Source organism: Rhipicephalus microplus, chromosome 1 (genome assembly GCF_043290135.1).
Source record: "Rhipicephalus microplus isolate Deutch F79 chromosome 1, USDA_Rmic, whole genome shotgun sequence".
Lineage (NCBI taxonomy): Eukaryota > Metazoa > Arthropoda > Arachnida > Ixodida > Ixodidae > Rhipicephalus > Rhipicephalus microplus.
The window spans coordinates 185,512,822-185,539,223 of record NC_134700.1 but is presented as its reverse complement, the minus strand read 5'-3'; positions in this window follow the sequence as shown (position 1 = coordinate 185,539,223).

The window sequence follows — 26,402 nt, the reverse complement described above, 5'->3', positions numbered from 1 at the left end:
GACGCAATAAAATCGATACTTTTCAGTAATTTACAAGCCACATTGACATTACTCTTTAGTACATACATGACCGTAATTACGGATAATATGGTCATGAGGCCATGACGTGGACAAAGAAAAAACAATCGAAAACACTCGATGTTCAGACGAAACTGTTTATTCATCTTGTGGCCAGGAAACTGAAGGTTAGAATAAAGCAACACGCGGGCACTGATAGCGGCGAACGGAGCATCGATCGGCAATCCACTGACAAGCGGTGAAGGGCGTCGGCATTTATGCACGTGGCGTCGAACATTCAAGCGTTATCGCTAGTGGTTGCGTAGGTTCTAGAATATTCGGTAATGTCAGCGAAGTAATCGGTAATGTCAGCGAATCGTGAAGCTTCCAAAAATACAAGGTGTAGTTTGCGTTGAGCATTCAGACAGGCTATATGGTTGAAAATCGAATAAAACATGAGTGTAAATAATAAACACACGCAGCATCACCCCGATCTCAAAAAACATCGTCCCGATGCTTAAAACTGAATACTGGGGGAAATACATCACCAATAAAAATAAAAACAACACATCAAGAAAAAGGGCACAATAATAAACAAGTACAGACAATAAAGTACACTAATAGAGAAACAACAACAAGGAACGCAGTCCTTAAGTTTGTTAATGCGCGTGAAACGTCCTGAGACGCAAGACATGAACTACCTCAGGTCGCGCTAGCCAAGGTCGAGAGTTCGTCAAGCTGTCGGGGACCTCATAAGCGAGTGTGCCGAGACGTTCAACTACCCGGTACGCTCTGCAGTACCGTCGAAGACGTTTTTCTCTGAGGCCGCGTCGAAGTGTCAGCGTCCATGCCCAAACGCGGTCGCCGGGCTGATGTTCCATGAAGTGTCGTCGAAGATTGCAAAGTCGGCTATCGGTCGTCTGTTAGTTCTTCATGAGGAGGCGGACGAGTTGTCGGGCTACATCGGCGCGCAGAGGGTAGACAGTTATTATCGAGGTTTCTCTCTCTCTTTTTGTCTCTTTCTTTCTTGGCTGTCACTCTTCTATGCCCTATCTATGCGCAGTTGAGATATACTGCCGTCGCACACCCAACCTTCCTCCAGCCTCCTTACTACCCCGGCGCTTTCCTGCCATTCCTCTTCTTCACTTCACGTCTTTTATTATTCTTGCCCTTGATGCTGCTGCATTGACTGCCGAAGAAGGAGAAGAAAGGGGATACAACTGAACCTGAAAAATGAATTACCAATTGAGCACAACCATAAAACATGCCGCACAGAAAAAAAGCCTTTTTAAATAGAAGAGCACAAAAAAATTGGCCCCGTATCTGCATGTTAATCTGCAAATGTCATTGAAAGACGATAGTCTTGCGTCTGGAGAGATTGAACAAAACGTTTGTTTGATGTTCTGCGCAAGAAAATCGCTGAATGGTATTCTTGAGGCGCTTCATTAGAGTGCCTCGAGCGTGCAGTGGAGCCCAACGAGTGCACGAAGTCACGTCACCCCTGAGACATAAGCGCTATCTGGCGGTTATCTTCGGAAACGAAACGCGCGGCTCTGAGACAGGCGCGCGCGCTCGTCCCAGAGGTGATAACGTGTAGAACGAAAGGCGACGGGTAGGTGTCACCACTGTGTCATCTTAGAAAATTGTTGTAAACACTTCTGTTTTCGTGCAAGCGTAGCATGGTCAGCGCCGCATGTTAAAGGCTACGGTCCTTAGAATAACGTATGTATGCCTCTTATAGTAAAAGACACACGTACAGAATATATACGTGTTGTTATGAAGCTTGAGATATCCGCAATAATTGCTCTCAAAAACGGTAGTCTTTCTTGGGGACCTTCGACGCAAAAATTTTGGTCTGTCTGTCTGTGTGTCTGTCTGTCTGTCTGTCTGTATGTATGTTTGTCTGACTGTCCACTCTTAACGGCACCGAGTACTTGAAACGGCCGAGCTCATCCGCAGCGCCCACCATTGTTGCTCAAGGTTTAGCGTTCATACTTATGCAATTGTCAGTTAATAAGAATTTATTGCGCATGTCTAGGGCACCATAACAACACTTATATAATCTGCATGATGTGCATCATTTACTATAAAAGGCATACATCTATAGAAAGGCGGGGGGGGGGGGGGGAGACGAACATTAAGAGAGAAGGCAGGGAGGTTCACCAGGCACATGCCCGATTTGCTAACCTACGCTGGGTGAATGGGGAGGGGGCATAAAGATGAGAGAGAGAGAGAGGAAAGAGAAGAGAAAGAAAAAAAAGAGGATTATCAGTCAATCGGCTGGCGCGTATGCAGCGGTGGCACTACACAAAAGTTAAAGGTGGTCACGTAACCCTGTAGTCCTCAAAGAGCACAAAACAAATTTGACTGCTTTTTGAGCTGACGAACGGCGAGGACAGTGTTCCAGTAGCATCTGCATAGAGAGTGGCCGATCATTCAATTGTCGCAATGCGTTCGAAAGTTTCTGTCTTTCAGAGGCAAATCGAGGACAATGACATATCAGATGGTCGATGTCTTCTTTGGTGCAGCAGACGTCGCATTCCGGATTGTCGGTCAATCTGATGAGGTTTCTATATGCTTTTGTGAAGGCAACCCCCGACCAAAGGCGACAAAGAAGCGAAGTTTCACGTCGACAAAGCCCGGATGAAGGTCGAAGTTCCAGTCAAGGTTCTATTTCGTAGAGTCTCGTATGTCTTATGCTTGGGTTGTTCCACTCCTGCAGACACAGACTACGTCCCAGGTGACGAAGTTGCTTTGCAGCGTCAGTCCTTGACAAAAGAATCGGAAGGATGTGCTCTTATTTGTGCGATGTGCGAGCCGCGTTGTCTGCGGAATCATTGCCACTGATCCCACATTGGCCAGGAAGCCACTGAAACTTCACCTCGTGGCTTGTTTCTGTGACGTGGTGAAGAAGCTTGACAACTTCGTAATTCAACTGTTCATGGCAACCTCGTCGAAGGACTGACTGCATGCTCTGTAGGGCCGGTTTCGAGTCGAAAAACACAGCCTATTTACTCAGTCTTTAGGATTTGATGTACTCTAGGGCGCCACGCAAAGCCGCAAGTTCTGCCGCCGTAGACGTAGTGACATGTGACAGTTTGATTCGCAGAGTGATTCCTCTAGCTGAAATAACCACCGCACCACCAGAACCAGACGCTGTGGTTGAACCATCGGTGTATATGTGCACGTGGTTGTTGTACATTTTGTGCAGATAGCTCAAGCTCAATTGTTTTAGGGCTGATGAAGGCAAATTTGATTTTTTTCTGTGTTTCTGCACTTGAAACACGCACTTGCGGAAGTTTCAGACACCACGAAGGATACACCAGTTTCTCAGCAGGCGTAAAACCTGACGTAAACGACGCACAATGTGCACAGACAATTGCACTAAATTTTGTGCGGGGCCTCTCAGTAGCGAGGGTTGCCAAGTGGTGGGAAGGATTCCTAGCATGTTGCCGGAGGTACGTACGCATCGTTTCAATGGTGATGTGCGTCATGATCGAGTAGTCCTGTGCGATGGCAATTGTTTCGGCTGTCAATGCGCAGCGGGGTAAACCAAAGCATATCGTAAGCGCCTGAACTTGAATATTTTGGATTGTGCGCAGGTTCGTTTTGGACGTGTTATATATAACAGGTAGGCTATACCGCAGGAACCCATTAAATAATACCTTGTACAGCTGTAACATAGACTCGACAGGAATTCCCCAACTTTTCCCGCAGAGAAACCTAAATAAGTGACAAATGGTGGTCAGCCTCTTTTTCACGTAGATTATGTGGGGTGTCCATGACAGGTTTCGGTCGATTATGACTCCCAAGAACATGTGGCTCCAGCTGCATGACACCAACTGGCCATTATTTGATATGCCGTAAGCGAATATTGGTTTTCTGGTGAAAGCCATGACTGCACACTTTCCAGTGGCGATTTCGAGCCCTTGTTTGCGTAGGTGGTGTGATGTCACTCATGCTGCCTTCCGAAGTCGAGTTCAAAGTTGAAATTGAGTCACACCTGATGTCCACACACAGATGTCATAAGCATAAATGGAAAGTTTTACACTGCTTGGTTGCTTGCCAACTAGTCCAATGAGTGTTAGGTTCAACAGCGTTGGGCTTAGCACTCCGCCTTGCGGGACTCCTCGGCTGCAGTAATACTCGGGTGTCGGGCCATTCTCTATCTGCACGTGAAATGATCTATTCTGTGGGTAGCTCTGAACCCACGTATATATCCTGCCTCGAGTCCCACTCCTTCTAGTGCGCTGAGAATGGCTTCGTGGGTGACATTGTCGTATGCCCCTTTGACGTCGAGAAACAGAGCAGCAGATAACCGTTTGCAGGCCCTGTGGTGTTCTACATATGCAACCAAGTCAACTACATTGTCAATTGATGAGCAGCCTCGTCTGAACCCGGTCATGGCTATATTTCGTAAAATATATATTTCGTAGAACTCCAAGTACCATTCCAGACGCGTTAAAATCATCCTTTCCATAACTTTTCCCACACAGCTTGCGAGGGCGATCGGGTGGTAAGAGGAAGTGTCCAAAAATGACTTGCCGGCTTTGAGAAGTGGAATCAGGCGACTTAACTTCCATTCCTGTGGCACCATGCCAATTTGCCAGGAGTCGTTGTACAGCAGCAAGAGTGCCTTCCGAGCTTGATATTCTAGGTGACACAGAGTAGTAAGTGATGCCGTCAGGTCCTGGCGCTGAAGAACGTCTACACAAAGCAAGCGCAGCCTTTAGTTTGTCCATTGAAAACGAAATCTTCATTCGGGGATCACGTGAGGATACAGAAAGGTCGGGCGTCTTCGTCCCTGTTGAATTTGCCCCGCAGGCAATCCTTCGACAGAAAGAATCTGCGACATCAATCTCTTCGCAGCCTAAGTGAAGAGCCAGAGATTTTATTTGGTAGCGCTGAGTAATGGTTGTACGAAGAACCCGTACAGTTCTCCAGATTAGTGACAGAGGCTTTCTGGGATCCAAAGACTCGCAATAAGATACCCATCGTTGCTTGTCCAACTTGTCCATGTGACGCTGTATTTTCTCTTGTGTGCGCCTGGCCACTCTCAGATCATCAAGTGACTTCGTGTGTCTATAACGTCGTTCTGCGCAACGACGAATCACTCGGAGTTTCTCGAGATCAATATCCATATCAGTGCGAGATGAGCTCACCGGAAGCGAACGCGTGGTTTACTGTAGGACACTCTTTATTGCGTCCTCTACGTTGAAGGTTGATGCGCCAACAAAGTCTTCCATAGTTAACTTTTATTTGTGCCAATTGGTGCACTGGACGGCTCTGGAGGACTTGAGACTTGGAAAGCCATCAATATTCAGGTATGTTGGGATGTGGTCACTACCCCTTCTTTCTAAATCCGAAAACCAGTGCCCTCTGCTGGCGAATGAGCGTGAGACGAAAGTGAGGTCCCGGCGACTGCTATAGGCCGATCTGCGCAGGTAAGTAGGGCTGCCGTCATTCACGAGGATAAGTTCACATTCAGATTTGATTGATTTGTGGGGTTTAACATCCCAAAACCACCATATGATTATGAGAGATGCCGTAGTGGAGGGCTCCGGAAATTTCGACCACCTGGGGTTCTTTAACGTGCGCCCAAATGTGAGCACAGGGGCCTACAACATTTCCGCCTCCATCGGAAATGCAGCCGCCGGTGCCGGGAATCGAACCCGCGACCTGCGGGTCAGCAGCCGAGTACCTTAGCCACTAGACCACCGCGGCGGGGTGTTCACATTCAGAAGCGAAAGACACTAATTGTCTACCTTTAGTGTTGACCCTGGAGCTTCCCCATAAGTAGTGGTGCGTATTGAAGTCGCCCGTTATCACCCATGGCTTGAGAGTTGAATTCGAAATTCCGCGCAAGCGCTCACCGTCTAGAGGACTTGATAGAGATAAGTAGGCTCCGATGATGGTGAATGTGGTCTTCTTGTTTTTTTACTGTAAGGCAAACGTACTGGTTTTCTTCGTCAGGAGGTACAGGGTGATGAAGATAAGTGAAGTCGCGCCGTATGAACACAACGACCTTGATGCGCTATCCGTGTGTTTCAGAAGACAGAAAGCGCTCATATCCAGACAGTTTCATCCTGACGTCTTTAATCTCATTTGGAGCGAGTCCTACGAGGTATGCAGAGAGGACTTGCCTGTTAAGCCGTTGAAGGTTGGCTGAAGGGTCCACAGCCATGAAGAGTATTGTTTGTGCCCAACTCTGCGTGGTAGCCTGCATGGTGAATAAAATCGCCGTCGACAATGTTTGTAGCAGTTTTCTTTTCGCATTGCGACTCATGACGACTGTGTAGTCGTCATTCGATGACTCGAAGCCATCGGAGTAGAGCTCCGTTGTCTCGCTGTCTGTGCCACTTGAGGTGGTCACACGTTTGCTAGCCGCGGCCAGACGTAGCGGTTGTCCACCTCGAAAGTCCTGAGAGGCTTCTTCATTCATTCTCGCAAGGAGGGAGCGGTAGCTCCCAGAATTTGCGGTAAAAAAAAACTTGCTTTGAAAACGAAGAAATATTTCTGGTGCAACAATGCGATATTTTTAAAATTGTGTAACCTAGTTGTGTCACAGGAACCATTATATGAATTTAGAAAATGAAATGTTTGGGTTTTGCCATTTTCAAGAACAAATTACGGCTCATGTCGATTACAGCACCAAGTGCCTTGGGTATTAAATGTGTTGTATTCCTCAAAAACCGAGTTGAGCATTCTTACTAAAAAGGCGTTAGAATCAAACCTGCTAAATAAGGGTACAATTATATAAACATTATTTCCAGATCTCAAATTCATGTTTTTTCTCTTTTATTTGATGCTGAAACGTATGTATGTATGAAAACCGTTGTATGTGAATAGATGTAGATATTTTGTGGGAATGTATAAATGGGAAAGTGTTCAGACGATGCATATATATGGAAATTGTTGACATAGAAGACTGTGAATGTTTCTTCTTTCTCTCTCTCTCTCTCTCTAAATATATATATATATATATATATATATATATATATATATATATATATATATATATATATATATATATATATATATATATATATATATATATATGCTGTCGCCAAGCTAAGGGGACAGGAACCTCGTCAAGCTGCTGTTATGCAGCTATTTGTTCCTTGTCCTTTTGTTTTGTTTTTTTGTAAAAAGGAAATGCCAAATAAACTTGAAACTTGAAACACCCATGTGTGCTGAACCACGCAGACCACGTAATATTCCTTAGCACGGACCGTATCTGCCGTTTTGTTAGAAGGCCCAGGTGTTCTTTTTTTTTTGGTGACCGGTACTCGCATTCAAGTTCTTCAAAGTTGAAGAAAGGATTAAAGCTGATAGAAACACATCAAAAATGAAGGTAAAAAAATGAAAGAAGCCACAGTTTGCTTGCAAAAGGCATGCAAGGAATGTTATAGCAACCACTTATACGGTTACACTGAAGTCTCCCAGCTCACTCATTCATTGTGTGACCTGGCGTAGTTCAACGAAGCGCTCATGTAAGGGAATGTTGCCTCTGCTGGGAGTTAACTCTCATGCTTTACAGGGCTTTGATGTTAACTTCGTGATGAGCAAGCATCAAGTTCAAAGACAGCAGTAATCTACTGATCACTGTAATTATCCGCAACGTTCGAACTTTTGAACTAGCTTGAAAGAATTCAATATTTTTGTGTTTTTTATAATGAAAACAACGACCTCAATTCCGACAACAGGATGAGTGCATACCGGCCATGAAGATATTTCACGTAGCTCCGTTACGACGATCAAAACGCGTACACTCTCCTCGCCTCTAAACTTTCTATTTCAAGTTTCACAGCGTGAAACTCGCATTAGGCATACCAGTGGGCATGCCAGTGGCCAAACCAGATATCCTTCCGGCACTCTGTGATCATCATGGTGGCTCGGGCATAGTTTTCGAGTGTTTGTAGGCTACTACTACAAATCGAAGTCTGGCTGCTCCATTCCGCCTGAGTAAGACTCTGGGTTGCTCTTTCTCAGAAGAATTACAAAAAGAAACGATAGCCAAGGCGAGTGGATGAGCATAGGCATTCAGTGAAATTCGGGAGAATAAGATCTAAGAGGGGGGAGGAGACGCAAATAGTTTGTCGATGGCCGCATAAAATGGTGCTGTGGCAAAAGAGAGAGAAATGGAGAAAAGGAGGGGTGATCCTTCGTGCAATGAACTTGCAGCTAACAAACACTACAAGGCTGCTCAGCGTGTCTCCTATGCGCTCTAGTGCCTCTCCTCTCCTTCAGTGTGTCTTTCCTCATTTTCCACCACTTTTAGTTCTTTGTTCCTTAGGGTATCATCACGTATCACATCGTCAGTATAGTCCACCACGGGATGTGTGCTTCTCTTTGCCTGCTAGTCTTTCCGGCACTGATGCTCGGAATGGCGAGAGCAGTTCTCGCCTCCGGCAAAGGCCGTAATAGTCCCAACTTCTCATAGCATGTTTATCATCTCTTCTTTTCTCGTTCTTACTTGCCGCACACTCTCAAGCGACCTAGGGCACTCACGTTACCAAGTCTCTTCTGGGTACGCGGTGGCGTTTAAACGTAATGCCATCACCGTGGGCCCCGAGAAGTTGCTTCCAAGTTGCCAACATCACAGGCACAAACTATTTCCACACAACCGCAAGAAACCGCAGTCAGAACGTGGTTTCCACAAAGTGTGTTGCTCATTTGGAAGATGCTGGAATCGCACATCGTCTAAGATCGAGCCGAGTAGACGAATAATTTTTGCCTGGAATTTGTTTTCCTCTCTTGATCTGCCTTTTCCCGACGTGCTCCTAAGCTCGCGCGCAATGCGTTATTCGGGAATGTTCACTCATGCTAACCGCTCTCTCAGTAGTCGCTTCCGTGACTGTACGCACGTGCTTTCATGGCATCTCGAGTGCAATTTTTGAATCTTGGGTTAAGAGTATACACCTACAAGTCGCCTATTTGTGGTTGTAGTAATTGCTGGGGTATCTAGCTTGTAGTCGGGATGCCATAGGCACACCAAGAGATAGTTCGAGTTGTTTGCATCGGTTTCAAAATCGGTGCGTGAGAGAGCAATGTATCGACTCTTTGAAGAATGCAGTCCGCACTTTTAATTAAGGATGCACTACTATCAGTGCAGTATTTCGAAAAGATAGATCTGGCAATGGAGCCACCATCACATTAGGAATTCTTCTGCGAAAAACATGCACATTACCTGTCCTTTTATTTTGTTTTCTTTCTCGTGTCCTTCTACTTGTACTTCAGAAAGCAACTAGGAAAGCGGATGCAAGCTAATTTCGGCTTATCGAGAATACCTTTCAGCAAACTACCACAATTGTTGAAAAAATACTGACACCTCCATGGTGTCTGGTTCTACTTAAACTTCGTCTGACAGTGACAAGAGTTCGAAAGAAGTCGAATCTCTCTTCGCCAGCTTTGAAGCAGCTGTCCCTGCTAATGCTCAACGAAGGATACGCAGACCACACTAAACTCTACACGGATGAATCGACAACTGCTGAGGGATCTGCAGGAGCTGTCAACTCCCCAGCAAAATGCGAAACGTATAATTTAAGAACATCTCTTAGGACCTCGTCGGCTGCTGTGGAGCTGGCGGCTCTCCGCAATGCGCTTCGGCGTATTCAACAAACGTCACCACAAAAGGGGGGCATATTCACCGACTTTCTGCTCTGCAGTGTCTGTCATCAGCTTTGCGTCGTGGTGCACAAGGCGAACTAGTATTTAAAATAAGACGCACCTATCAGTCTTTGGAAGATAAAGTGTATGACATAATTTTTCAGTGGCTTCCGGGCCACTGTGGCATTGACGGCAACGAACATACCAATAATTCTGCCGGGAATGATTATGAAAGTAGTTTACATGAGTTCATTCCACTATCAAGAAGCGATGCAGCATTCGGGATTCACTTGCTCGCACGTGATATAACACACTCAATGTGGAGCACGACTGGTTTCCTGCGTACCCCCCTATGCCGTTTAGATTCATCACTTCAACTCCGTATTCTGACTATCTCGATCTGAAGCAACCGTCCTCTGCCGCTTGCAGCTTGGAGTGTAATTCACAAACAGTTTTGCATATTGAATCGAGATTACTGACAGTGGTACGTGTGATCGTTGTGGCAGTGAAAAAAAAATTCATTGCCTACGTCCTTTGTGACTATCCTCATTGTAGCAGCCAAAGACAACTGCTTTCAGCGATGTTAGTACGGCTCGATGACCAGCCGCTTTTGGAACAGTCCATTTTTGAGAGTCGGAACGTTTTGCCTTTAAGCCAGAAAGCGAATAAGGTGCTTGTGAAGTTTCTGCGGTCGAACCAGACTCGCTAAACAACTGTGACATTCCCTTGCTCTATTTTGTTAACCACCACTTTTCCTCTTTTTTCCACCTTACATTTTCATGCCCATTTTTCTTTCACCAGTGCGTTGTAGCAAACTGGAAACTTTCTTCTGGTTAACAGCCCTGTCTTTCACTTAACCTTATTCTCTCTCCATAAAAGCCACTCTGTGCCTCAAGAATACCCATACTTTCCTGTCGTCTAGAAATTGATATTTCTGTCTAGAGAGGGCATGTGGAAGCGCGCCCCAAAGGTCTTTCTCGTGCCGGAAAACATGCAGTCAACCGATCGACATTCTTCGCGCTCATATTGATGGCCTCCTTAGTTTGCTACCAAACGGAGATGGGACTCCTGCAGCTGTGACCATACGGTCACACATTTCAGCTGTTTCTGTACAACACCCAGAAGTGCGTTATGGGTGAAGCACTTAACTGACTGGAAATTACCACATTACTACCTAAGCACATCTGTTAAGACACAGAAGAGACACACAACTGCGTTGACATGAATGAACGCTTCGTTTTTTTATTGCACGCTCATGATTAGCCTTATCTGTCGCCCTCTTCTTCGGGTGCCTTGTGCACAGCATGGCGTTTCCCGCCAACCTTTTCCCTTGGCAGATGAAACAATATCTAAACCAGTGTTATGAAGGATTCTCATGAGGCAGCGTTTTTTATTTTTATGTTACGGAAACTCCTGAAATCTATAAGTTCTAATGATCAATCACGTGTTCTTTTTGTTCTCTTGAAGTTAGCTTTTTCCAAGAGATGATTACTTTTTTGCTGTATAGACGAATAAATTGAAGAAACAAGCTATGGTAAAAAATCACAGCATATCCACGGAGTGAATGATGAGGAGTGAGGCGAAGCGTCCGTCAGCCCATCCGTACTTCCGTCTGTTCGTTCGTTCTTCTTTCCCTCCGTTCGCACGACAATCCGTGCGTCCATCCATGCGTCAGTACATCTGGCCATGCGTCCATCCGTGAGTCCGTCCATCCATCTGTCTGTCTGTCTGCTCATGCGTCCATCTAGTGAACACTCCAAGTACCTCCATCTCCCATCTCGCATCCCCTGTGGCATATACCCGCTCTACAGCGGGTATGTGCCACCGGGGGCTACTTACTACATACATACATACATACATACATACATACATACATACATACATACATACATACATACATACATACATACATACATGCATACATACATACATACATACATACATACATACATACATACATACATACATGCATGCATGCATGCATGCATGCATACATACATACATACATACATACATACATACATACATACATACATACATACATACATACATACATACATACATACATACATACAATAGATGGACAGACCCACGCCCTAAATAGCTTCACCCCTGGAATTCTCCTGTTAATATTGCATGGGGGTGAGCATTGCGACAAAATTTAGGTACGCAAACTCCTTTTCTCTCTTCTTATATATTTTCAATTCCTTCTATACTTAAAGAATTATGATGTTTTCCACGAAGTGCGTTCATCGAGGAGCGGTGAGCAACCTTGAAGTATGTACGTGGATGGCATCAAGTTTAATCTAGCAGTGGAACATGTCAATGATCCACGTGAACTCGCACTGGTGGTTATCTGTGTCAACGTCACTTTAACCGGTTCAGAACACTATTCATGCTCAAGTTCTGCACGTTTTCATGGCAAGCTTGGCCGCCCCGGCAAGGCACAACCAGTTACTGGCAGAATGATGCAAGCGACATATGCTATTTACCATATTTTTGACTGAATCCGTGAAATATTGGCAGAACAAGTGAGAAAATTCTGGCGTAGAGTAGCTTTGAAATGACCACTGGTTCACACAAACCCCATCCAAATCGACCAAGGGAATTCAGGTTCACCATCTCAGAGATGGATTTTTTTAGGGTTAGACCAGCGGAAAAGGCCCTTGACTGGGAGGCATCCAGTCAATATTTGTTTGAGCATCTGTGAGTTGATGGTAAGTAGAAATACACCTGTAAGAAATTAGGTTATTAGGGCCGAAGCTCCTTAAGGCGTGCGTCTGTAGATCTTCCGATGTATGTACTAGTAGGTAGCCACCAGTGACACATACCGACTCTAGAGCGGGTATGTGCCACAGGCGATGTGAGATGGGAGATAGCGGTACTTGGAGTGTCCACTATATATACGTACGGACGGATGCACGGACGGACGGACAGACTGACTAGCAGATGGACAGACGCATGGATGAACGTGCGACGTACGGATGGATGGACGCACGAACGGATGGACAGATGGATGGACGGACTCACGGACGTACGCAATGATAGACGGACGGACGCATAGATGGACGCGCGGATGGTCACGCGGTTTCACGGAAGCAAGAACGAACGAACGGATGGAAGCACAGACGGGCTGATGGACGCTTCACTCCACCCATCAACATTCACTCCGTGGATATGCTGTGATTTTCACTCCTGGATATGCTGTGAAACAACCCAGACACCCTATGAAATCCATTCAAGCGTCTAAGAAGTCTGCGGAAAAAAGAATATCAAGCAATATCGCCGTGACCGAGACAAACAAAAAATGAAATAAATAAATAAAAGAAACACCAGAGGAGAATGAGGTTTAAAAAATATTTGATGTGAAAAGAAAACAAAAAACGGAACCACATGCAGGCTTTTTTGTAACCAGAGTACAATAGCCGTAATTACTGGATGGAAAAAAAAACAGAACCGCATACAGGCTTAACTGTAACCAGAGTACAATAAGGCCGGAAGAACTAAATGAAAAAAAAATGGCAGATCCGATCCCACGTACAGTAGGAATCGATGATATGCGAAGAACGAATGAGAAATGTTGATATCCCTTTAAAATCACCACAACGTTACGATGTGGAGGTAAGTCATGCCGTGCATGACTGCCGTGTCATGATTATGTCGTTTACCTTGGTCATCTATTCACGTCACGTGATACCAAATTTAGTGCATGTGGAGCTAGCGAAACAGCCACAAGCACGCTATATGAGTGTGGTATGTTGCCATGTTCTTACATGACACGCGTGTCAAAATTATCATGTTTGCACCAGTCATATATTTCGTCATCCATTGAAGTCACGTAAGACCAAATTTGGTATATGTGGACCTAGCGAAACAGCCGCAAGCGCATCACGAAGGGCCAATATAGTCCTATGTACCGTTGACGCGCCCCCACGCTGGGCACAGCGACGCTACGTTAGCGAAACGCGAGCATTCTGTAGTCTGAAGCCAAGCGCACCCAGCGTCCATCTGAGCGGCCCGACGGCAACCGACGCAAAATGCAACATGCTTCATTTATCGCGCTGGTGCATTACCCAGACGACACTGCGCCTCCCTCTTTTCGTGACGGAGGGACGCCGGACGCGCTGAAGCGCACATGCGTCAAAGCAACGCAGTGCGGCGCTCACCTGCGGAGTATATGGCAGGACCGGTGCCAGGCGTGGCAACGCTGGCATGACGCGACGAAATGAACGCCGGCGAGCACGCGCTCTGTGTCACGTCAAAGTGTATTGGCCCGCTTGACTGTGGGAAGTAGTCATGACATAAAATGCATCTCATGATTATCACGTTTGCACCAGTCACACACCTTATTTTTTAAAATATGCGTCACGTAATACCGAAATTGGCATATGTGAAGGTAGCAATACGGCCGCGAGCGCCTCATGAGCGTAGCACATAGTCATGTTGTTACATGACACGCATCTCATGTTTATCATGTTTGTACTAGTATCACACCTTCGTGATCCATTCATGTCCCGTAATATCGAATTTGGTATAAGTTAAACTAGTGAAACGGCCACCAGCGCATCATGAGCGTGGCATGTAGTCATGTAGTTACATGACATGCCTCTCATGCTTATCATGTTTGCACCAGTCACATATCTTCGTCATCCATTCACGTACTGTATTACCAAATTTGGTATATATGACGCTAGGGAGCGCATCATGAGCATGGCATGTAGTCATGTTTTTAAATGACACGCATGTCAGGACTTTTATGTTAGGGTCTGTCGCTTGTGTTCGCCATGCAATCATGCTATACCACACAAGTTTTGCAACATGCCATGTGAACGAAACCAACGCAATAGCTGCAGGACCACGAAATGTAAGTCATGAAACTCATGACCTACATGTCATGATTTCTATGTTATTACTAGTCAAATATGTTCTTCATACAGTCATGTTATGCCATACCAAGGTACGTATCGATACCACTATCGAAACTGCCAGGAGGGCTAAAAGTAATAGGCGACTACATAGATAGATAGATAGATAGATAGATAGATAGATAGATAGATAGATAGATAGATAGATAGATAGATAGATAGATAAGAATGGAAGTGACCTTGACGCTGGCACAGCCTACGCATTACATTGTATGCGTCATATTCGGTGCGCGTCACATCCGGTGCCAGCGCCTAATCTTGTGTACAACACCACGTTCGGCACATATACGCTCACATATTGTTTTGGCTTGCCTTGGTGGTTTCCGTATTTATGACGACACCTTCAGTGTTCATTTTCGTCTCACTGGTTCTTGACAGAAGGACATCTATTTTTTGTTTTTTACTTTTCTCAATGACTAGGTGAAACGAAAATCTGTTAGCCTCAAGACAAAACTGTATGCATTGGCTACAGATCTCTACGTTGAACCCTAGTGCGTGTACAATTGGCAGTGTCGTCATTGATCGCTGCAGCAGTCATGGCGCCGAGCTCTCGCGCAGCAGATTCAACTTGCAGCTTCTACGTGCGGAGGAAACGGATCCTGCAAACGTCCTGCCATAAAGAACTTTCGAAGAACAGCACCGACAGCTGATCTGTGAGCGAGTTAGTGTTTGCCGGGCCTATGCAACAGTCCAGGCGCAAGAATTTGCCCAGGGGGGGGGGGGGGGGAAGCATAGTGCTAGCGCTAACTGCGCATCGAGGATCCGGTAGTCTTCCAAGCCAAAAGCAGGTGACAACGGCGAAATGAGGAACAAGTGTTGCTGGAAGAATAGCGTCAACGTAGTATTGGTAGGAAAGTGTTCACCAAGACGAATACCATCTTTCGGCCGGAGCTCCTAGAGCGGCGGCTTGGCTTCGGCTGCGTTGTCTGCGACCGCCTGTGGCCACCGTACGTTCCCGCTTCGCTGGTTAAGCATTTGTACGGACTGCTTGAGAGGTATATTTTGTTTAGTTCTTTCTGCGGTGCGCACCGGATTATGGAGAAGTGAAGTGCGGCAGAAAAAGAGAAGACAAGATTTCGATTGCAGGGAATTCTTACTAATTCATGTCATTGCATATTCCAATCTAAGATGAAGGAAGTCTCTTCGAAAAATGAAAAACAAAGAAACACTGATGTAACAGGCAAATCAGTATCTATTAAGACAGTCAGACTAGGTACATTGTAAAGTTTTTAATTATTCGGATTTGGCAAGAAGCACTCGAACCTAATGGTGTGCTGGGCGAAACATTAGTGAATGAAGTACATGTATTCAGGTGCTTGTAGGTACGCCATGCATCCAAGCCGGAATGGGTGGATGTTTAACCACTCTTTTATTTAGGACATCTGTTATGCCTAGAAGTTCCATTGCGTTGTTGTGGTTTGACAAGCTGTAAATTGAGGTTATTGGTATGATTGAACGTCACGACTCTCTTTACACGGACCTTGAAATAGCTTTTATAATTTTGTACGGGCACATTGGGCCGACAGACAAAGTAAGTGTCATTTACATACTGATTCGAGCTCTATGCGCTAACTATGTTACTTATTACAACACTTCAAAGCTCCGAATCACTGCAGATTGCTCCGACTCAGTCAAACACGTTTTCAATCATTCATTCAAAGAGCGACATGGTCTGGTAACTTGACCTTACTGAGGCTGCTGATCTCATTGGCTGTAGAGCGCGTGGAAGTAAGATCTGTTGGTAGGTTGGCCGCTCCTATCGGTGCACATACCACGGACTCCGAGATCATCGTCTCTGTTGACAGATGGCGTGCGTGCTGCTGGGCGCACTGTGTGATGGCCTCCGAGATTGAAGGCAACTTGTCGGCATGCAATCCTGGAGGTCTACACTAGGTGAAGTTTAAATCGTCAAGTGCACTCGTGAGAGTTCTGCGATCGCCAGCAATGCGAAAGTGTCTCATGAGCTGAGGAGGTATGGCGGGACTGAGAAGAAGAGTGTGATACAATTGTCGTAGTGGTCTTATTACACGGCTTGTCGCTAAATTTGTGGTGTGAATGCTTTCTTGATGCTCTGGCCTAAAGTTTGAGAAAACCTCAAAAACCGTTTCAGGGTCCCTTCAAACGAACTGACACAGCACGCTGTATATATTCCAGCTGTGCAAAATGGATTTCCTGAAGCGCTATGTCGGCTTTATGATTCTGAAAGAAGGGAGAAGAGTGGAATGCCCATTTTAACGCGGTAGCGTTAGAGAGCTCGTGTCGGAGAAATTCCGCCATCGGTGTCGGCGCCATTGTGAACCAAAAGTCGCCCGTAAGCGAAAAATCGAGAAAAAAGGAAATAAAATACAGAATAAAAATTTCGGTCCCATCGAGAATAGCACCCGGGCCGTTCGCGTAGCAAGCTGGTGTCCTACCACAAAGCTATTTACATGAAGCTGTATTGAAAAAAAAAAACACTGTATAAATGCCATGTAGTGGAAGAAGTCTCTCTAACGCATTTTGTTCGACAGGTGCCCCCACGAAAACGAGCCAATTTGGCGATTTATGGGTGCATTTGGGAGGCCATCAAACTACGTCGAAAAAGGCTGGGATATTCCAGCCATCGCCACTGAAGACACGCAGGAACTTTCAAACAGCTCTAAAAATGGCCAACTATGTCCATCAAGCGGATAACAAATCATGCTTTTCCCGAGGCGCTGAATAGGCAAATAGCAAACGCTAGATAATGTGTTGCCATCTGTGAGGCATTGTGAAACTCTTTATGTACTGCAACACGGCGAGCGCGTAGCGTGTATCTTGGAGGCCACGCGACTGTTGCTTTAGTTTCAAAACCTGTATGTACTATCAGCGTCAAATGAAACCCGGACTGCGGCAAGCCTTCGCGATGGAATAGTGCGCGCCGTCCACTTGTCACTACGAACAGGCATGCATATATGCGCAAAGCTGCCGAACAGAATGCGGGTTCCTGTCAATGGTGACAACTGGAAGACAAGCACTACACTATGGCAAAGGCTTGCCGCTGTTCGGGTTTAATTTAACCCTGATAGTACCATTCGCGCACGTGCATGTGTGTGTGTGTGTGTGTGTGTGTGTGTGTGTGTGTGTGTGTGTGTGTGTGTGTGTGTGTGTGTGTGTGTGTGGGCGCCATCTGTGAGACATTGTGAAAAACGTGTTTTGACTACAGCAGAGCGCTATTCAAGCAGAAGGAAGTGGCCAGACTGCACAGACACTGCATTACTATAGATACGTCACGCGCGTTTGTGTGTGTGTGTGTGTGTGTGTGTGTGTGTGTGTGTGTGTGTGTGTGTGTGTGTGTGTGTAAAAACATATTAATAAGTATCTACTTAGTGGTTAAAGGATGCACTAGGGGCCGGATTTCGCTATCGCGTTCAACTCCTAAAAGTGAAGTTTAAGATTCCCCAAATTTCGCTGTTCATTTTAAATGTAGGCATGTATGCGATCTTACTTTGCAATTTCCCTTTATTCTAGACGCGTTTATAAAAAAATCGGAAATTGAATTTTTTGTGCACTGTAACTTTCAGTTTTCACTTTACTATACATACAAGGCTGGTCAAAATAAATTCCACCTGGTAGAAGCAGTATACTACAGTCTTGTACTTGATAGACTCAATTAAGGGAGTATATCCGTGTGCAATTTTCAATTTATATAGAGTAATGGGCACAAAAAACCCACCGTTATCGACGGCAGAAATATGGTTATCGGACTACAGCAACAGCTAAAATGCACGAGTCTTTCCATATTGACCAAGTACTTGGGGCATCCGCCCCAACTAACGTGAACAGCATTACGTCGTTTTCGCCACGGCAGCCAGTCTCAAAAGAGTGTATTGAAATTCCTTGCTGTACCCTGTACAGGATTGTGCCTGGTCCATTCAGGGGGCTTGGGCCAAGTTAACCTTCTTATTTTTTTCCTTTTATTCAATTTCCTCTCCTTCCTCTTCCTATCTTAGAACATGTGGCCGCACAAAATTTGGATGCTTTAGTTCAGGAGTGGCTCGTGTGACCATTCGGAATCCACGCACTTGTTTCGAGCGTTTACTGAAGATGCAACCTGCATAGATGGCAAGATCACTACGTCATATTGTGAAAATTTCACAGGTAAGCCTACGTCAACCTTTCACAACCATGGATTCTCCGGGAATGTGAGGCACATTTCATTTAGGTATTCAATATAACGCCAAGAACTTCCGCTGCATAGAATTTTTGTGTAGGCGAAGACAACTTGCTGTGGAATGCTGTTTGATTTACGGATGGATTGCACACTTTTCAATAAAATAAAAATACTATCAAGAGAATCACTTTTCAAAGCACCGGATGAGTTACATATCTGATGAATTGACCTTCTGTGCTGGCATTCTTTTTGTTTCACTATATAGGTGAGTTCCTTGTGTGCTTTGAAAACACACTCAGCGACGACTTCTGGCCTGAATTGGTGAGTCGAAAGGACGAGAGGCCATGACGTGTAAGTGACACATTACTGATCTACTGTATATATACGGCGTACCCGTTTGATCATTCGCTGGTGCACCATTGGCCAGCTCATCGATTACCAATAACGCTACAAATTTGTTTTTATTTTGATCTAAGCACACTAATTTTATAATATTTTCTTTTCGTATCATTGTTCGTGGAGAGAGAAGGGTCGTAGCAATCGCCTCGTACAATGCGACTACAGCATTCGTCAGTATAATCTCACAGAGAGCACGCTCTCTCGTGCCACGTAGAATGCAAGCGCGAGCTGGCGGAGGGTCCGATTCTGGTCACGTAAAATTTACGACCCGTCAAACAAGGGCTCCAGGTGTGAACCCTGTCAGACGCATGACATAATTGCCCACTAGGGATCCGCGGCTCGATCGTAAGCTTCTCTTGCATTGCCGGAAGCGCGGGGCGTTTTGTAGGTTTAGGGTGGGCGGATGTTAGCGCGTGTGTCGCGAGATGCGTTGTGTGAGAGCGTAATGGCGGCGCCACTGCTGTCCGCCCTCTCGAAGTCCGACCACGCTAATGCGTTTTTCTCCGCTTGAGTTAATGCGTCCCCAGGCGACGTTCTTTTAGGGAAAAGGCGCTATGATTGATGTCAACACCGCAGTGAGACAAAAGTGTCGAATGGGGGTTCCAAAGGAAGTTATGAAGGAAATCTTTTTGTTTTCTGGCATTTCTGACATCTGCTGTGTTCTAAATAAATAAATAAAAGTGGTATGTTTCTTCATTTCACACTGCATTGGATCACTGAAAGACGAATACCTTACCTTCTTTTTCATTTTCTCTGCACAGATCTCACACAAAGCTTTCGCGAGTAACGTATTTTGCTCTGCCTACAAATTCGGAACCATTTCAAGCTGCCTGCACTTAACGTTGTTTTGCAGCGCCTCTTAGATTCCCAGATATTACTAAATGAATAATTGAAACATTCCTTGCAGAAAGTGGTATACGGAAATTAGTGCGAGAGATGATTTTATGGGACAATGACGTTTTTTTTTCGTTTACGTTTACATGCGAATAAACGAGTTCTTGCTTTTTTTCAGTGCCAAACCGCAACAGCCTAATTACAGCTCACTGCATGGGCCAATTCTTGGCATAAATATTTGGAAAAGTTCACACGAGGCAAATAACTTGCATTCTCTGAAGAAAACAGGCCGGGTGACATGATGCCAGAACATTCTGCTAAAGGAAGTTTTAGCGGTGCAACATACAGTCGCAACTACTGCAATACACAAACGTGGTGGTTAGTGAAAAGTTTCATATGGAGAAAGCTTACTCTAAGGACACCGCTGCAGCATCTCCCAAAGCTCTGAGGATGCTCAGATACCATAAAGTATGTAACTAGTTAGTCTAAATAGTTGCTTTCGGCTTTGCCTTCAATCGCGTCATAATTTTAGGCCCCACTAGATCTCAGAAAACTTGAAAATTCTGAAGAGTTTGCTGTCAGTGGTTGAAGTGCGTCATAAGCATTTTGAAGGTGTTTTAGAATAAGCAAAAAAGTCTAAACGAAGCTTTATTTCAGGCAAGTTTGTGCATTTTTTTCGCATATTTGCACCCGTGTTGTTCACTCTACATCGACCGTGTCTTTTTCTCGCAACCAAAATATGTGATCTAAGCGAAAGCATCTGTTAAGCTGTGATCATAGTCATCCTTAAGAGGGTGTTTAGGCGAACTTGTTCGTGAGGATTATTAAAAAAAAATAGATTCATGTGATGAAGACACATGAGGTGATAACAACAATCAGCTCACGTCCTCGCCCTCGTCTTATGTGTTTCTGTATAAATTTAAGCACTGTGTATTCCAAATCACTGTGTTTATTTTTCATCGATAGCAATTATATGGTCACGTTAGGCAGACTTTCACCTTTCTCATTGCCGTCGACATCATATCGCGGATATGCATATGTATGAATACATTAAAAACACAAATAAAAATATATCTGACGAAAGAAGTTTTAAAGCACCCGACCAGGCTTCGAGGCTGAGAGTCCAGGTCATGTGGGCCCTCCATTGACATACAGAGACATATTAACACACTGAACCACAGCTAGACGCACCGTGCACCCGCCACCACCGTCATTCTCGCGAGAGAAAGGGGTAGCGCTCGGCTAACTCTAAACGCATACTTTACCGCACCTTGCCTTCCGGCACAACTTCTACCCTGACCGGTACGCAGACTCTGGCCCGGGCTGTGGCGCCTCTCCATCGGTATTTCATGCCGTGGTGGAGTGCACCGCAAAAATATTTCCTCCCTTTCTCCTCATCTTGTGCCACTACCATAGCAAAGAGCTATAGAACGATGCCCTCTGTGGCAGGCCTCCCGAAGTCCGGCAGATCTTTATTCCACAGGCTAAAGTGGTCACCGAGATCACGATAGATAACCCAGATTAGGGTTCCCTCCAAAATATGTAGTTTATATGTATGAATAAATAAAATATTTGATCTCTTTCTCTCTCTTTCAAAGCAGCGACCCCTTGCTCCACTATTTCCTCTGTAACTTGGGGTTCCCCGGGACCCCTAGTCACTCAAGGAGGCATCCTATTCCTGCCGTGCCGCGTCCCCAGAGTAGTACTTGCGCAAACAATGTCCCCCTACGGGAAGGTCCTGCACATCAGCAGTGTACTCATGCGGTCGCATTCAACCGAGACCACTGGGATGCGATACGTTCGAATGGAAATGAAGACCTTCTCACCTGTGCTCAAATATCTCAAGGTCGCAGACCATCGTGTAACCTCAGACTACAAAATGATCCGCTGCGTGTGCCGTCGATGTGGAGACAGTGGCCGCTTCCGCATCAATTTAACAGCTCCGTTTTGTGGAAGGTTGCGCTGTCTATGCCGACCACGGGAAGGGCTGTTTGTTGACGTGCCGACGTTGTGGTGTCCCACACGCCAGTGTTTGCTGCACTATCAGGCCATCGTACTCGGAGGTGGCAAGAAATTTTCTGCCACTTCAATCCGGAACACATTCTAAGGGCAACGGTTCCTCAACGCCAGCCCCAGACATTTGCCAGGACCAAGCTTGGCAAAGACAGCGCTTGCGAGAGCAAGCGCTGTGCAAGCGCTGTCCTTGTCGGCCTCTTTAGTCCATGTGTTTTTGGTGCGCTTCCACAAAATTATTGTCAGTGAGAGACGCGTGAAGCTTGTTTTTCGGCCTGCGTACTTTTGCTAGGCTGATGATTATTTAGTAACGGCAGAAATACAATTTAAAATACTATAAAATACGCAACATACAGATATTTACGTTTTATTTGTGCGTATTGTTTGCCATGTATTGTACATATGTAAAGATGTCTTTGTAACAAATTTTGGCAGATCAGTGTATGTGGTATTCCGTCGCGATGTTCTGTTAGAATTTTACTAATACTAACTGTTTGTGAGCTTAAATTTCTCTAAACAACACACTAAGTACTCAAAATCGTTAAAAACGTTTTCTAAACACCCATCCCAAGAAATATTATTGCCTTAAAAAAGGTAGGAACCCATTTGGTCAGATGCCACCGCATGAGAAGGGACACAGAGGGGACACTCCACGTGCCTTAGTTCAGAATAAGAAGTGATATATAAGGGCATGTGGTTCCACATTGTTGAGACTTACAGCGTGTTGCTAAAACACACGGACGAAACAACTGTGAGATTTGTTAGTTCCCGCTTGTCCTCTGTCTACCTGCACGTTTTTGTCGAGTGTTCTTCTTTGTACATCCGTGGTGTGCTTCAAGTATCGAGCTTGTTATCGTTCTTCGTGCGACATTCCACATTACAATTTCTTGCAATTGCATGTATTCATTGATTCGCATTGGCGCCGTAACTGTGACTTTCTGGTGCATCGTGGTCCTAAACTATGAACAAATATGGAACTCATATAAGCAGTCTTGTCAGTTTGAGTCCATTAGGTTTTTGTTTATTGGTTCTACAAGTAAGCTGTATAAAAAGCATATACAACATAGTAACTAGGTCATGTAGATGTTGATCAGAACCCATCTTTAAGGCACAGAAAAAAAAACTGTAACATTTTACGAGCGAACAGTTCCATGTCTAGAAAGGCAGTGTGCATTACAAGGTTTTTTTTTTACGTGTTGAAGTCAAGACTTAAACACATGAGGCTGAAGTTAACGAACTTTCTGCATTGCACCTAGCACTCGATATGAATGAGCTAAGCTGTAGAGGAGACGATCGTCTAATGGCAGAGTGGACGATCATCAGAGATTTCAGCAGGCTGAAGAAAAATCCACAGATCGGATAAAGTTAGTGTAATAATGAAGGCATACCAGGATCTGGACAATCATATTATTGCCCATCAAGTACCAGATATTCATTTTTTTTTCTTTAGTGGAACCTGTCCTCACAATAAAAGTTAAGCTTTGATACCAGGCATTCTTTTTTGTGAAAAGATTGCTACAACGCCCTATATATCCTTTCGCAAGTACTCCTTTAATAGCTTCTAGATAACATGTAAGTCTAAAATTTACAAATTCTATTACAATATTTGAAACGTCCACCATGCGAATGTCCAACATTTGCACTAATAGGCGTAATATACGCATTATATTACAATTCTATTGTAATGTCTTGAGCGTAACCTGCAAATGTGCAACATCTCCACTCGTAGTCACAATCGTTTTTTTCTACGAGGCAAATATACGCATTAATTTACATTTATTTTAAAATGTCTTCAATGTAAAAACCACATGTACAACATCTGCCCTCATAGGCGCAACCATTATTCTGCACGAAGCGAATATACGCAATATATGACAATTCTTTTGCTATTTCTTGAGCATACACCACGCAAATGTTCAACATCTGCAATCATAGGCATAACCATTTATTGGTATTAGGGGAATAAACGCATTATATTTATGATTCTATGACAATATCTTCAGCGTACACTATGCGAGTGTGCCACGTCTAAAATCATAGGGTAACCAATTCTCCTATGCGGCAAATATACGCATAGAGCACGTTTGGCATGGTATTTCAGGAAAAAAAAGCTCTCCAAAAATTTATGGCAGCAACTGTGTGGTGGAATTGAAGCTTGCGGGAGCCAGTGGGAGGGTAGGGCAAACGAATCGGCACTGGAAGTTGTTTCCGCATGGGCATGCTTCTTTAATGACTTCAGGTCTGGTGATACAATGCAAGCAAAATATATTGCAAGAAATAGTAAAAAAAGCGCAAACAGAATAACAAATCAGTGGGCTTTGGGAACTTCAACTATTTCAACTTCGGGCCACAGTTATTTTGCATGAGTCTGCATCATTATATTTTCATTCGCTTCTTTACAGTATATCTTCTATGCAATAGTAAATTGCGACTGTGGCCGATTGATTCTACACTCCGCTTTCTCCCTTTCTTGGTTGCATATTTATTTCATTCTATAAATAAACACACAATTTTGCGAAGGACAATACAGCTCCTAGAAATGTATTACCATTATGCTCAGCTATACAAACAAGCTGCCTGCACTGTTTCGTAGTTGTTTTTGGAGCGAATTAAGTGATGAATTATTGAGATGGTAAGAAGGGCTACACAATTGATTGGTATTCACAAAAAAGTTTAGGCAGTGACCAGGTGTGGGCCGTGCAGCGGGCCAGGGCCGTCGCCGAGGACCTCGGAAGATATTCGTCGAACGACGTGTCCCTGGCAGCCTAGCCACGGGCACAGCAACAATTGTTGAACAAATAAAGTTTATTCAACTATACACAAATACTACAAGGACGAAAGCAACAAGAAGAGGTGCTGACTCACCTAAAATTATCTTTAAAAGCAAGCAGATAAGAAAAAAAGCATACAGCCCTTGCATGTTTACAGCTAAACGAAAAATAAGAATGGCTCATACTTTCTGTGAACACGGTCATAAGCTTCTTGTTAATAGAACGCAATATGAAGCAGCTGTACTTGGCCGACAAAAAATAGCACCACTTCTACACTTTAAGGAGTTTAAGTTGTGGTCTTCTACACTCCCAATGACAACACCAGCCTGAAGTGAACAAAGAAACTGGTGTAGCGTACAGAGGGGTTCCAGTAGTAATACCGAGGATTATCTACTTGTTTATTCCTCATGGCGCCTTAACAAAGTTGTCATCAAAACACATTATTATAGTAGAGTTCTTATTTGCATGCTGTTTGCGCAGAGGACTGACTTTTAAGAACTTATTAGAAGAAGATTGGCAAGGTGGTAGCGTAAAAGTACGGCAATAAAATTAATATTTGAATGTGGATGAGAGGCAAATACGTCATTGCTGTTGTTTTAGAATTTAAAAAGATAACACTAAACATTTGGCTTATACGCGTACAAGAAAACTTGTCTCCTGTTGAATATACCATATTTTTAAAACAAAATCGGAAAAATAGCCACAACACAATGGCACAAAGGAGACTGGACGACGCGCTACTAGCAACTGAAGTTTTTATCAAAAGTGTAGAAAAATATACACGTATAATACAAAAATACAAAAAGGAAGATTAAGACTAGGCAACAGCAGAATTAGTATGGTTATGAAGAAACACCAGGTACGCTTAAGCCACCACGTTAAGCTCTATCAAGATGTTTTACCTCACGGCTTGATAGCCGTACTGATGAGCAGCTTATGCACTAAGCACCGGCTTTAGCGAAGTAGGTAGATTCAACAATTTCTGGAGTCCCCTGATTTCGTTTGGAAAACAAAGTACATGTTTCTTACAACAAAGGCAGGTACCCCAGACCTGACAATGAGCAGATACACGTGAAATCTTGTTGTCCTCGAAGAACTTTCGAGTTCACGCAGGCGTATATCAATGCGTTAGCATCAGAAAGCTCTGTTCGCAGAAATTGTGGCGTGGCTGTCGGCGTCAGCATGGGCATTGTTGGTTGTCGTAAAAAATTATCTTCATCGTGACTGAAAATCAAGGAACACGCAAATAATGTAAATAACAGAAATTTGTGATTCCTAGTCAGTATCGAACCCAGGCTATCTGCGTGTCAAGCAGGTGTTCAGCCACAGAGCCATAATATTTGTTGACACTACTTCAGAAAAACAGTATCGATATCATAAAGCAAAGTAGTCTGTATAACAAATCATTTATTGCGTGGCAAAAGCGTTAAACAAAAACAAGCGTCAGAAGTTGTGAATTGAGCAACAAGGTAGTGCTTCAAATGCCCATCGAGTACAGAGCGCTCAGGCACCTTCAATCATCATCAGCAAGAAAACTTTCAACATTGTGAACCGTTGCGAGGCTCGTGTGTTGCCCTGCGAGCGCTTTGTGGACCCTTTGCTGATTTGCAGTAGGAATAATTATGGCATAGTGTGCATTTGAAAACTGTGCTTGGATTCTATGACACTTTAAAACGGTGGATTTTACGCGCACTATAGTTCGTTTCCAGATGGCACGGTTGA